This window comes from Styela clava, chromosome 5 (assembly GCF_964204865.1).
Source record: "Styela clava chromosome 5, kaStyClav1.hap1.2, whole genome shotgun sequence".
Taxonomy (NCBI): domain Eukaryota; kingdom Metazoa; phylum Chordata; class Ascidiacea; order Stolidobranchia; family Styelidae; genus Styela; species Styela clava.
The window spans coordinates 23,199,888-23,212,814 of NC_135254.1; positions in this window are offsets into that span (position 1 = coordinate 23,199,888).

Here is a 12,927-nt window from a genome sequence, read left to right on the forward strand (position 1 = left end):
AAAGCAGACAAAACCTAAAATAAGGTTTAAAACGTTACTATGAAGAAAGGAAAGTTAATGCAAAGATAAGGACATGCGTCGCTCACTCATAGATATATATGCTGCTAGACTTCTACTGCTTGAACATATATGCAACACGCCGCGGTTTCTTGGAAGCAAAATGCTCAATAACGCGCTGATTAAAGTCATGCATCCCAGAAATAACGTCTCTGTGAATGGATAAAACAGCCAAGGAATTTAATCTATCTTGCTTCATTGTGTTTCTGAGATACGTTTTAATACGCTTCAGCGAGCTGAATGTTCGCTCTGCGTCGGCGGAAGAAATCGGCGTCATGAAAATGATGTCCAGAAATTTTGCAGACGCCGCAAAGGTAGTTACTAGAGTGTTATCTATGAGGAACCCATAGAGCGCGCAAGTTGATGTGATGTTCAAAAAAGTTTGATTGGTGTATATACATCGCAATTCATTTTCCAATTTACCCACGTTTATCATGGGGTAAAATTTGCAGACAGTAGCCAACAAATGGATGGGAAATTGACGTGCAAATTTTGAAAAATTTTTGGGGTTCATCAAAGAGAACGCGGCAAGGTGTTCAGTGCGCAGACGATCGCCTATTTGATTCACCAGAATGTCACAGCATTCCTTTGCAGACAAAATCAAACGCTGCGTTGTTTGCCCGCGGCGTAAAGAAGCACTTCATGTGTCGTCGTATTTTATTGTTTCTCGGATACGAGATACAGCATCGCAGAAGTCTGAAATACACGACTGCACAGACGCTCCATCCATTAGCCTTGACTGCAATGCGCCGTATAATACATCCACGTGATAGAATATTGTGGAGAAAAAAGCGAGAAAAAAAGAAAACTCACCATCTTCTAGCAGACGCTTCAGACCTGCCGCCTCCCTCACAGAGCGTTCGTCCCAAACCGGAGAGCTCTGAATGCCATTGAAACACTCAATGAGCTCAGACCTAATTTCGGACACGCCCTGCACCACGCGTGATTGGAAGTTCCAACGTGTTGGTGCACAAGCTGGGAGACGGCGGCTACATATCTGGCGAAGGAGGTTAGAGCGCTTCAGCGAAACGAAAAAAAAATGAAGAAAACCCCGAAACATTTGCAAAAAATATACGGACGAGAGTGGTATCAAGACACATATTTTTAGTAACGAGGTTAAATTGGTGTGCATAACAATGTAAAAAATGCGCATGAGGAAAATCTTCTTTTATATAAACTTGAACACCATGTTTCGACCCACTCATGATTGCCGCGCCAAAGGTTGTAAATAAATTTTATACATTGAGTCGAGAAAATCATTTTGGATATCCTCAGATGTCCCTTTCGAAATAGTTGCGGCATCAAGATGATCTCTCAATACTGTATCTAGGGATGCGGTGTATTCCACCATATCCAAAAATACCCCTCTATTAGAAGGGTTCATCGTGCCCACGGAGGGACAGCTCGTGACAACCAATGAACTTCAAAACATCTATCAATCGACCGAGAACATGGCGTTTTTTTCGACGTTTTGGTTGTGCCGACGAATAGAAACCGCGCGTCCTTCATCCAACTGTGCTGCAATATTAACATTTCCGAATGTTCGGTATTTTACTGCATTGTCCAGATGCTCCATAGAAGATTGATGACCCCTGGCACGCTCGGAAAGATGTTTAAGATCTCTAAAACCAAATTTACACCAACGTGAGTCACGGGCGGTAGCAAAAAGTAGGCAATAAAAACAAAAAAGTGCATTTTTGTCCTCGCTGTAACACAACCATTCGTGTTTTTTATACCAAGTTTCTGCACAGAATGTACGCCGACGCTTTCCTCCGTCATGGGATTGTTCCAGTGAACAATTTTTTGGTTGATAATGCCCAAGACGTTGTACCTCTAATTTTTGTTCCAGCGGCAGCTGCGAAAACGGAGTGCGAAGTAGTGCATCAACCTTATTCATTATGAGGTCTAAGGCTAAGAAATGCGAAGCCGGAAAGAAGTGAGGAGCTCAAAAGGAATGTGGAAAATCGAAAGAAAATGGACTAAAGGTCTCTAACTGATTCAAATAGCGAAACAAGCGACAAAAACGAAGGCGAGCAAACTATCAACTCTTCAAGCAACCAACGAACGAGAAGGAATGCGTGAATAAGTCAACACGTTGTTGTAAGAAACGTCGGCATTGTGTCGTCATAATATCGGGGCTAGCCCCGATCGGCCCTGATGCTTTAGTAAAAGAAACAGAAAACAAACGAGACAAACGCGGCGAGTGGAAGATAAAAGAGAGAATACGATATACAATGAGCAACCGGGGCAAAATCGGCGTCGCCCCGTCGACGTTCGGCGAAGGCTTTGCGAGCGAAAAAAGAACCATGTCGAGAGAACATGGCTAGTGTAGACAGTCTGTGCAACCAATGACTCTAAACAACGTCATTTAATGTCATTGGTGCAACCGATATTGAGGTATTTTTCCAATATTTTTTATTATACCGAAAAAACAACCGGGGCATTGCCCCGGTTGGCCCTATTGACGCGCCGCCACTGGAAAGATCAATCAATGCTGTTGGACTGAAAATGCTACGCGCTGTGTGTTTCGGTATTTACTGTTGGATTGAATTTAAAGTTCGCGTTTGGCAGTCGTCGGGTGCGGTCGCATTTTTGAACGGCGCAGAAAGATTAGATTGACCAGCACTGAAGGAATATCAACAATTAAAGACAGAAATATGAAATTACATGGCAGCATAAAGGCAACGTACGGACATCATAACAGATTCAAAAGATGAATAGACCAGGGATTGATTCCGATATATACTTTATTTTGTGACAAAGAGTATGATATTGAATTCAGACTGTCAGCAGATAGGCTACTGCTATTTCTAGAAATTCCACTTGAATACTAAATGAGTATTCAACTATATATGTGTAAATAGTTTGTAGTGGAACTTATGACCATATCAATGCGCAACATTTTTAAACATTCATTTAATGGCATATTTTTGATTTGTTCAGTCTGTGTGTATACCGGTACTGTTTTAACAATGTTGGCCACGTCAATGTATCAATTAGGTTACAGACCTGCTCACGTGTGATTAGTGTTTTCCCTGATAATTGCTTTTATGAGTGTCCGCACACCGAATTTGCCGCCATGGTTTTGCGTTTGTTTGTATATATATTAAACCTCTTATCACATTTTCCGCAATGCCCAATCTAGTAATCAGTGTAGTTTTTCGTGGCTTGTTTTTTCTTAAAGCTTTCATGGCCTCATGAGTGTGACTATCGTCGCAAATTTGTTACATTCCACTCCCCACATAATCTTTGCATGAGGTTGTAGGTATTGGTTATTATCAACGTAATTGTTGAAAGTACAACAGCCCGAAAGTTCAATACTATCGTGTATTTAGTTTGTCAAGTTTGGCCCAAGCCTCATTTAACTGGGCTTGTGTTTTTGTGTGCGTGCTGGTGGGCAGTGATCATGCTTTAAACTTTTTTAGAGGTTTTGCTTGCCCTCCAAAATTCTCCATTTTTAATTTATGTTTGTTATGAAGTTTTCGAAATAAATTATCTATCTAAAATTGATCCTAAATTTATTTTTGCCCCCACACGGATTTATGTCGTAACAAGTGCCGCTGTATCGCGCTGGTTTTGTTTTGTAGTAAGTAGCGTCGGTAGCATGTCGTTGCTTGCTGGACATGCTTAAAGTTTTAACTATCAGTTTATTTTATTCGAATTTTCATTTGGCATTGAAATGTCTGGGGAACGTTGTAAAGTTTGCGACGAGTGTCGAACATTTCAAGGTGCCCGGACGGAAAAATATTTCTTTCTCGAGAATTTTAGAACCTGTTTGCCTGAAAGCTCAAGCCTGCATCGCGGTTATTGAGGAATTCAATGATAAACGTCATCGCAAAACCTGCTCATCTGTATGAAAATGCGAAACGTGTAATGTAAATGGAAGAATAATCTTTGTACTCACTTGTCATATCGTCATTTGAATGACGTACTGCAGGACAACGAAGTTGCCACTTTATTTTAACGCTTTGGCCAATACAGAAAAACAACGCCATTCTGAACAATATGGATCTTTCCCCGACCTTTGACCCCCGGAAAATTCTTCCTATACTTTACCATTGCAAAATTTTCGGGGCTATTTTAAGAGTGCTTTTGCGAGTTGGCGCCTGTAAAATGGGGTATGTATTTCAAACCATCATTATGATTCATCGCATACAACAATCTGTTTTTTAAAAGTACCGGTAAAGAATTTCAGGCTAGTCTATAACAGCTATTTCTACATTAATTTTTATTACTGCAATTAAATTAAAACTTCTAGGAAGATAGAGTGATCATTGAATTATCTGATTTTTATTTAAGTTCCCGAAACACGACTGAAAACTAACGAATAGAGTTCAAAAACGCGAAAACGAGGTTATGTTTACAACCACGCTTGAAAATCTGTCCAGTGAGAAAAGTGTCTGAGCGGATGCGAAAAGGGGGCATTGTTACGTCACTTTTTGCATCTTACTGATTGACCAATGTCACAAAGTAAACAAGGAAGTCGATGCTCGGGGAAAGGTCCATAGGCTATTGTGTTTAACAATGATAAACAAGATATCAATGCTCAAATATATGGACACAAAAGCCAGGAAAGTCTCCACAGACTTACCTCGCTGTCGAAGATTTACAAGCGCCCACTTTCATCTATCTTGGTAGTTTGAATTACTTAAAAGGAAGGATTAGTAATTCAAAAAAACGTAGGTTTATCGCTCACGAACAGAGAAAACGAGTGTTGAGCGACGAGTTTTTGTCGACTGCAAATGCCGCAAAATCGATTTCGAGTGTTAAACATCACATCGTAAATGGAATACTTAGTTTTATATGGTTATACTATAGGGTTCTTGCTATTGCCCAGACTCCGCGTGCCGAGACAAGGCTTCCTGATTCCTGTCCGCTTTCAAATCTCTGATTAAAACGAGTAAGTTCCTTGTTGTATATCGTATTATAAAAACGATGGTAAAAGCACGAAACGGGTATTTAAAACACTAAAGTTACTCAACTTAGCTGGAGGGTTTAAAGTTGTAGTTAAGCGCCAGAAGTCGAGTGTGCAAAGATCCAGTGTCAGGAAGCGAGTGTCGAATTTGGTATTCCAAAAAGCCAAAACGTGGCAGCGCGTCACAGGTCATGTGACCTGAGCCTAGATGTCGCTATAATACCACATTTGTATTGTTGTATACATATATATATACATAATTATCAGCTTGAAAATGATTTGCTCAAATTGTTACAAACGAAGAGGCTGGTTTGGCAGGGTTATCTTCACTAGTTTCCTCGTCAGGCCCGCAGGTATTTAAATATTGAGTAGACAAATATCACAAATAAGTACAAATAGACGAAGATCACAAATAAGTTCAGATTTTTGAAGGTATGTGTTTGTTCAGTAGTTTTCATTAATTAAGTGATAGGTTTATGTTTTTATTCAGCAATTTATGACACGAACCATTTAGCTAAATTATGAGTAGAAAATTAAAATTGATGGTTAAAAAGCAGTGTAAATAAAATGTCAACTGCTTTGGGTTTTCTTCCGCATGATCCCAACAAGTTCAAAAGTTATGAAGCTGTCTCTTGATATCCCCACGTATCCCAGCAGAAACGAATGATGATTTGACATGCATACGTGACAAGAGTGTGTATGATAGCATCCGAAGCTTCAGGTGAAGCCCATAAGATATCAATTCATTACAAATATGCTGAAAGAGATGGACACACGCAAAACTTTTGTTTCATACGGGTAGCCTACTTTCGTATATGACCAAGGATGAGCGCCTGATTTTTGTTGTGGCTTAAGCTCTCCACCCAGTTCTTTATTAAGGACCTCAAAATCTGGAAGCTGTACATCCAACCGTAGGCTTACCATACGTCCCGCTTTAGGCAGGACAGTCCCACTTTTTAGCGTGTTGTCCCGCCGTCCCGACAAGTCAGCCAAAAGTCCCGCTTTGGCGTTCAACCATCCACTATAATACACGAACATTACCAATTAACATGTTTTCATTACTGTTGTTGCTGTGCATCCCAGCGCTAGCCCACTTGCTGGAGGTAAATGCGTTATTTTGTTTGTTTCGTTGTTTTCCGTAACGTATCACATGTAAAATCAATACTAATTGGTCCTGTTCTGACGTTTACGTGAATGTAACATTGAACAACGTCTTTTTGACGAAGGCGTTATCTACAAAAAAGCATGCTTGGGCGAATAAGAAAATTCTCAATGCTTGAAAACGGCAGGCTATCTTTCTTCCTTTTGCTGTACATAAAAAAAATTTGAATTCAAATTATTTGTATCATTAACGTCAATTCCTTTCTCTTTTTTGAACTGAACCCGATATTTGGACAGAGAATATGCGCATGAACTCTCGATAGCAATATGGTCAATGAAGACAGCCGGGATGGCTTTAAATGTAGGCCTATGTAGTAAAATCGGAAAATGTAAAGTCACAAAATCACAGCTAAGGGGTCGTTGCCTTTGGAGGCGTCCCGCGTTGAAGTCACAAAAATATGGTAACCCTATCCAACCGTAAACATTTCATCTAAACATGTACAGATTCAATTGTGCCTGGTGTCAAATATTCACTAATATCCGTTCATGCTGGTGTTCATTGTAAACAGAACTGGTAGACAAAGAAAATGAACATAGCAAATTCTAAATTAGAAGAAATATATCGATTAATCGTTTGTTTTGTTTTCTCAGCCTCAATCATGATCATGCAAAACACAGAATTAGATGTGATCATCGTATTACATCATAAAGTCTATTCAAATATTCCGATTAATTTAATTGTGCATACAATTTTCCGCATCGGCTGTAGAACACATTTCGTGATACTTATCGGACACGTGAGTGGACCTATAGATCGTTTTGATATTATGTTGTTGTTCTTGGAGATATTCTTCTCCTTCGTCACGATAAAATCGCTTTTCTTTTCGAATACTGGACCAATTGCTTTGAAATTGGTTTTCAGTGGTTAAGGATGATTTTTTTGCCAGAAGGCTATTACTTTTATTTTTTCCTAAATTTTCTATGAATCTTTTGAGATCTAATATTTCATCCAAAATTGCGCTGTATTACTTGTTAATTATGAGAACACGGTTTTTAATCCGCCAAGCCTGACGGCTGACTGTGACAATTCTTGCGACTGGAAACTCGGATGTTTTTTGAGGGTACGGTACCGGTAACTTCAAAGGTACTTTATTATAATACCGGATATTACAACCCTCTAACAATGGCTCTGCTCCAACGACTAACATACCTGCTGCAGCTCTGCTCTAACTGCAGAACTGCAATTACCCTGACAATGCTCCACTAACTTCCTGGTGCGGACGCAGTCATGGCGCCATGTCACTCTGTTATATTTCAAAATAAATCCGTAAGTTTGGTCAGGATTATGTGAGTATTCAGAACATCTTTATAGTTGTTTCTGTTTATAAAATTCCTCAAAAACTACAATTAAATAACTGAAGACGATTCACTAAGCTTCAAGATATAGCAAACTGATGACGAATGCAGTATCACTCAAGCGTGGCGAAACAGACGTGACCTAACTATAATTTAAGTACAACCATTGTTCTCAGCACGGCCCGCGGTACCTATTTACGTGGCCCGCTACAGACTTAATACTTCGTAGCCTATTAATTTAAAAACTTTTTCGGAATTGTAACGGCATTATTGTCATTTTTGACTACAGTATAAACCTATAAGACTACAACACACTGCAGTTTAATTCCGTCTACTGCAGTGGTTCTCAACCTGTGGTACGCGTACCACTAGTGGTACGCGGAAGATGATCGAGTGGTACGGGAGCAGCTTTGAATTATTGCAACAATTAACTTTTGAGTTGGCCAAAATATGCCGACAACGCTTTATCTTCCATACTGTATGTATTCGCTTAACGGTCTTTATGAATGTTTCCCCGTGCATCAATTTCCTTGTTTATTTCCATAAACAGCAACAATCAGTAAATCAGTTTTTGTAGTTTTGCGTGTTATTTGTCAGTTTTCAGTTGGGTTTCAAAAAACAGTTGTGAATTAAATATCTTAATTGTCATTATGTATTCAAAGGAGCATTAATTTTGTTGCTGTAATCAAAAATGAGTCTCGCAAATGATGCGATAGATTAATCTGAACAAAGCTATCAGTGCCTGTAAGCGGCACATGATTGAATAATTTTAATAAAAATGAAGGTTTTCAAACACATAAACCAGCTTATAGGCTCCAACGCATCCAAACACTCTCGAAAAAGTATAAACAATTTTGCAATAGTAAAGTATAGGAAAAATTAGGGTCAAGGGTCGGAGAAACGTCTTATGGACCAGTCCAGCCTTTAGAGATCGCCCTCGTCGGCTATAGTCCACGAACAAATCGAGATGGGCATGTTTTAGTCCGTCCTGCAAATTAGGTCACAAAGGATGTCACATTATAAAATACTCCCATAGCGCGTGTTATGTGCCATTGTTCCCCACGCCAAAAAGTTTTTTTTTTCGGTGGTACGCAGCCAGAGTAAAAACAGCGAAGTGGTACGCGGTCGGTAAAAGGTTGAGAAGTGAGAACCACTGGTCTACTGTGACGGCCCCCCATTGTTGCAGCATGATGTGCATTGTATGAAAATTGCCTTGTTCTGGCAGTGGTAGGCCTACGTGATCTTACTTTATGGTTGCAGGTTATTATACGAAAAAGCTTAACAAAGTTCAAATGTCTACCAGTAAGAAAAGGAAATTTGATTATGAAAGGCGCAAATTCAACAATGAGTTGTGTGTAAAATACCTCATTGTGCGACACAATCAAGATGTAGTTTGCCTGATTTGCCAAAGCGCTATAGCAGTAATGAAGGAGTACAATATCAAGCGACACTTTTGTACGAAACACTCTGCTGGCTACGATAGCATTGTGGGTCAATCGCGGGTTGACAAAATGCAGCAATTGAAAAAGTCTTTGAGCAAACAGCAAGAGGTATTGCTGGTTGGTATTGCATGGTTACAAGAAGGTTACTGAGATAGTTACAAAACTGAGCTTTAAGATAGCTGGAGCGATTTCGGAAAAAAGAAAGCCGTACAACGATGGTAATTTATTAGGAATTGTGGTATTCATCAAAAATGTATCCCCGGAGAAGAAAAATTAAGTGGAGCAAATAAGTCTGCCTCGTTTTACAGTGGCTCGCCGAATAGACGATTTATCGGTAAAAATCAAGTTTCTCTAAAATACAGGATAAGCAAATGCTCCGCTTTTAGTATCGCTCTGGAACGTTGAATGAGTTGTTCGATGGTCTGGTCCCCGGTATCACCATACTTGTAGTTTGTGGCCCATTGCTCTAAACAGTTGCGCGCCCCTGTTCTAAAACTTGAGAGACAATGACACCCCTAATGTGTTGAGAGAGCGTGTACGGGCAAGTCATCCGATAACTATGGCGTTTCGTAGGGTATATTAGCGATAGGAATCAATTAGGCACATTTTCACATCTATTTTCCTGTTGAAAGCTATTTAATACAAAAGAAACAAATAAAATAACAATTTCAAACGAACAGGTACACACTTTATTCCTATAAAATATAGCATTTATTTTTAATATTTGAAATATTTACTTTCTACCTCTCATTATTGTTGAAATAACTGCACTCAATATTTATTTTTAGTAGATTCTTTGTGACTATCTGCTTAGGTAATACTCCAATTCAATAATCGGTTTCAAATATTATCATTTGCATATTTGTGGCTATATCCATAGTTTACAGTTGTTCATCGGCTAATTCCAGTCGGGCTGGCTATTGTCCCAGCTCGACTGTCTTCTGCGGTTGTTAGCTAATAAGACCCACGATTGTGTTTTGGTTATTTTTTTTTTAAACAGCAACTCGACACTTGAAATAGAAAAGGCAACATACAAAAAAACATGAAAAAGGTAAGTGATTTTCAAACATAGTGACGAACATGAGAGATTAATATATATATTTCATCTATTCGTAACTCGTGAGTGATCGAATTCTTATAATGCAAATTGGCATCAGACCCGACTTAAAAATATCTTCTGGCAGTGGTTCCAGACTGGAGGCCCGTGACCTTTGAGCAGTCGAAGAGGCCAATATGATTTTAATACGATTTAGTTTGCATACTTTTCCTTTCATAAGAAAATTTCAAGGTCTCCATAGTTTAATCATCTGAATGGATATTTCCAGTCGCAGGATCTTCTTCCTACTTACATGTGCATGAATTGTTTTATTATATTGGTATTTGGAATCTAATAAACAAAAATGAGCCTAAGGCCAGTCTAGAACTGAACGAATCTACTTATACTTTAGCCAATAAAGAACATTGTAGCATTTTAGAACATGTTGTTGAACGTTGTTGAAGTAGTTTATTATTGTAGATATACACGGAATACAGACGATGGTTAAGACATGACGACATCGAGAAACGGGACGACACTTATCAAGACGATTCGACTCCTAATACAAGATCTTTCAATACCTCCCCCCCCCCCCCCCCCCCAAATATCCAATTGAAATCCTATATATATGTATGCGCGTATGGTGATATCGATTCCATTAGGGTTATCGATTCGGGTTGGAATACTAATTAGCATCTGGTGTCATCGACCCAATTATATTTTTGGTTGTCATCTGTTTGTCTAATTACAACGGGCCCTATATCGATCCAATTCATGAATTTGGAGAAATTCGAAATTAGCAATTTCCAGTCTTTTTAATGTATTTTACCTGAAATAACGAATTTATCCCTAAAATACCACACTGGAAAGCCACTTGTTTTCTTTCGCCGCTACGAAAAGGTTGGGAAAATGAAGAAGGAGTTTATTTTTGCTAGAGCATGCTAAGCACCATTTCACACTACTGCATTAAATGTAAAAACTATTGTAAAATATCTTTAAAAGCTATTTAACTTGGTTGGTGCAAATTCAAATGCATCTATGCACAGAAGATGCCTCAGCGAATGGTTGGGTCAGGGGAGGCTCTGCCACGCTTGTGAAGATAGAAAAGTCTCACGGAACCTTTTTCTACTGCTCGGTACGCTCTTGCAATAGAAACTCTACTTCCCCGTTTGCTAGTCACGGACATCGCGGTTGATTAATTTCATACGCGCAAGAGCCTAAAATTGGAGCTTCTTTTTACGTCTGACTAACGAAATTAAAACTGAACATGTTGGTCTTCTATTTTATACAATGTTAACTTTCGATAAGGATAATATACATATGCCTCTCTCGGCTGTATAAACTGCGAGTTGAGATGAAAATCTTTGTACACAAGAATGGAAACAATTTCATCCCTTCTTTCACAAGAAGAGATTGTCATATCACTTGCGTATCTTGCAGATGTATTTGGGTGCTGGAATGAACCTGTGCTGGATGTTATAGTCAGTGACATCAAAGATAAGGTCGCCGGATTATGTGCTTGAACGGGAGTTTGGCAGGAGAGAATCAAGTTGAGATCAACTGCCCCGTTTCCCCTGTTAGCCGAGAATGTGCAGTCTAAAACGGTAGAGTTCCCCAAAACATCAAAACTGTTATCACTGAGAATCTCAAAGTTGTTTTTGTTGAGTTAGAATTGTATTTTCCAGACAAACCTGTACAGGTCATGCGGTACACAGAACCATTCCGCACTGAAATCTGTCCTATGGGGAAGCAAGTGAGGAACTAGCAAAACTGAAAGCTTCGAATGCGACGAACTTTCATTTTAGAAATAAGAAGGGCTTTCCGAGGATCTAGTTGTCTCTTTGCGATTCTTACCCATTCCATAAAGCGTCTTTACTATTCGCTCAATTTATCACAACCTATTTTTGCAAATATGTTTTTCTGATCCTAATACTATTTAAATTACTGTCGAAAACATAAAGAAGAGAAATATGCATTGCAACGTAAACTCGGACAATTAAACTATGTGAATATGACTTTTTCATCCTGATAGAAATTAAGGGCAAAAAAAAACGAAAAAGTGTTTTCGAATTGACAACAAAACCACTGGTGTAGAAAGTGGGGTTAGATTCCGAAATAGGACAATTCTCCACTCTCGATAGATTTTCATTTATGATTTCGTTTCCTATTTATTTCATCGTACCTTGCGTTCAACCTCATTACCACTATAACCCCGTTGGCGGCTACGTCACTTTCATAATTTCTCAAACTATTTTCCACAGCAAAAGCACTTACACTTGAGTTCATTCATTCAGTTGAAGTGATGAATACCCCGTCTCATGGTTTTATGAATCTGATGAATCTTGACTCTCTTAACACAGTCGGAGGATGCCAAATAGAGTCGTGGTAGAGAAAACGCAAAATACAATAGTTTGATAGAGAATACAAAATAGATAGAATCAGATAGAATTGAATAACGCCAATTTTATAATAATAAATAGTGAACATTTATCCACTTAGGTAGCTAGCGAGATAAAGATCACTTCAATTGTCCCGTTGGAGGGCATTAGGAGCCCAAAGGGACATTTTGTCCAATAAAAATATATCTAAATGATATCACGCTGGTATAATTCGCTCCGACGACGGAAAATCCCGCCGAAAGCATTTCATGTGAACATCATGGTTCACAGGTAGCCCCTGTACTTTTGGTCATTTTGTAGCACCCGGGACAAAATCCTACGGAGTCACTCAAATTACATTTCTAAAATCCTTTAGAATTTTAGATTTGGCATCTAAGATGGAGTACGTAGGCGAATCTTTTTCATATCGATAGAAAGTAATTTTTCCTCTCCGAAATCAGCATAAAAGACCAGATAAATTAGAAAACTTGTTCAAAGCACTCGTGCGTGCATTTTGGATCTTGTCTATCTTGCAGTCCTCACACTGATACCTCCGGCTTGTACGTCGACGTACAAAGAAGTAACTGTGCCCAATTTTCAGTTGATGTGTTTTCTTTTTCCAAATTTTCCAATCTCAAAATA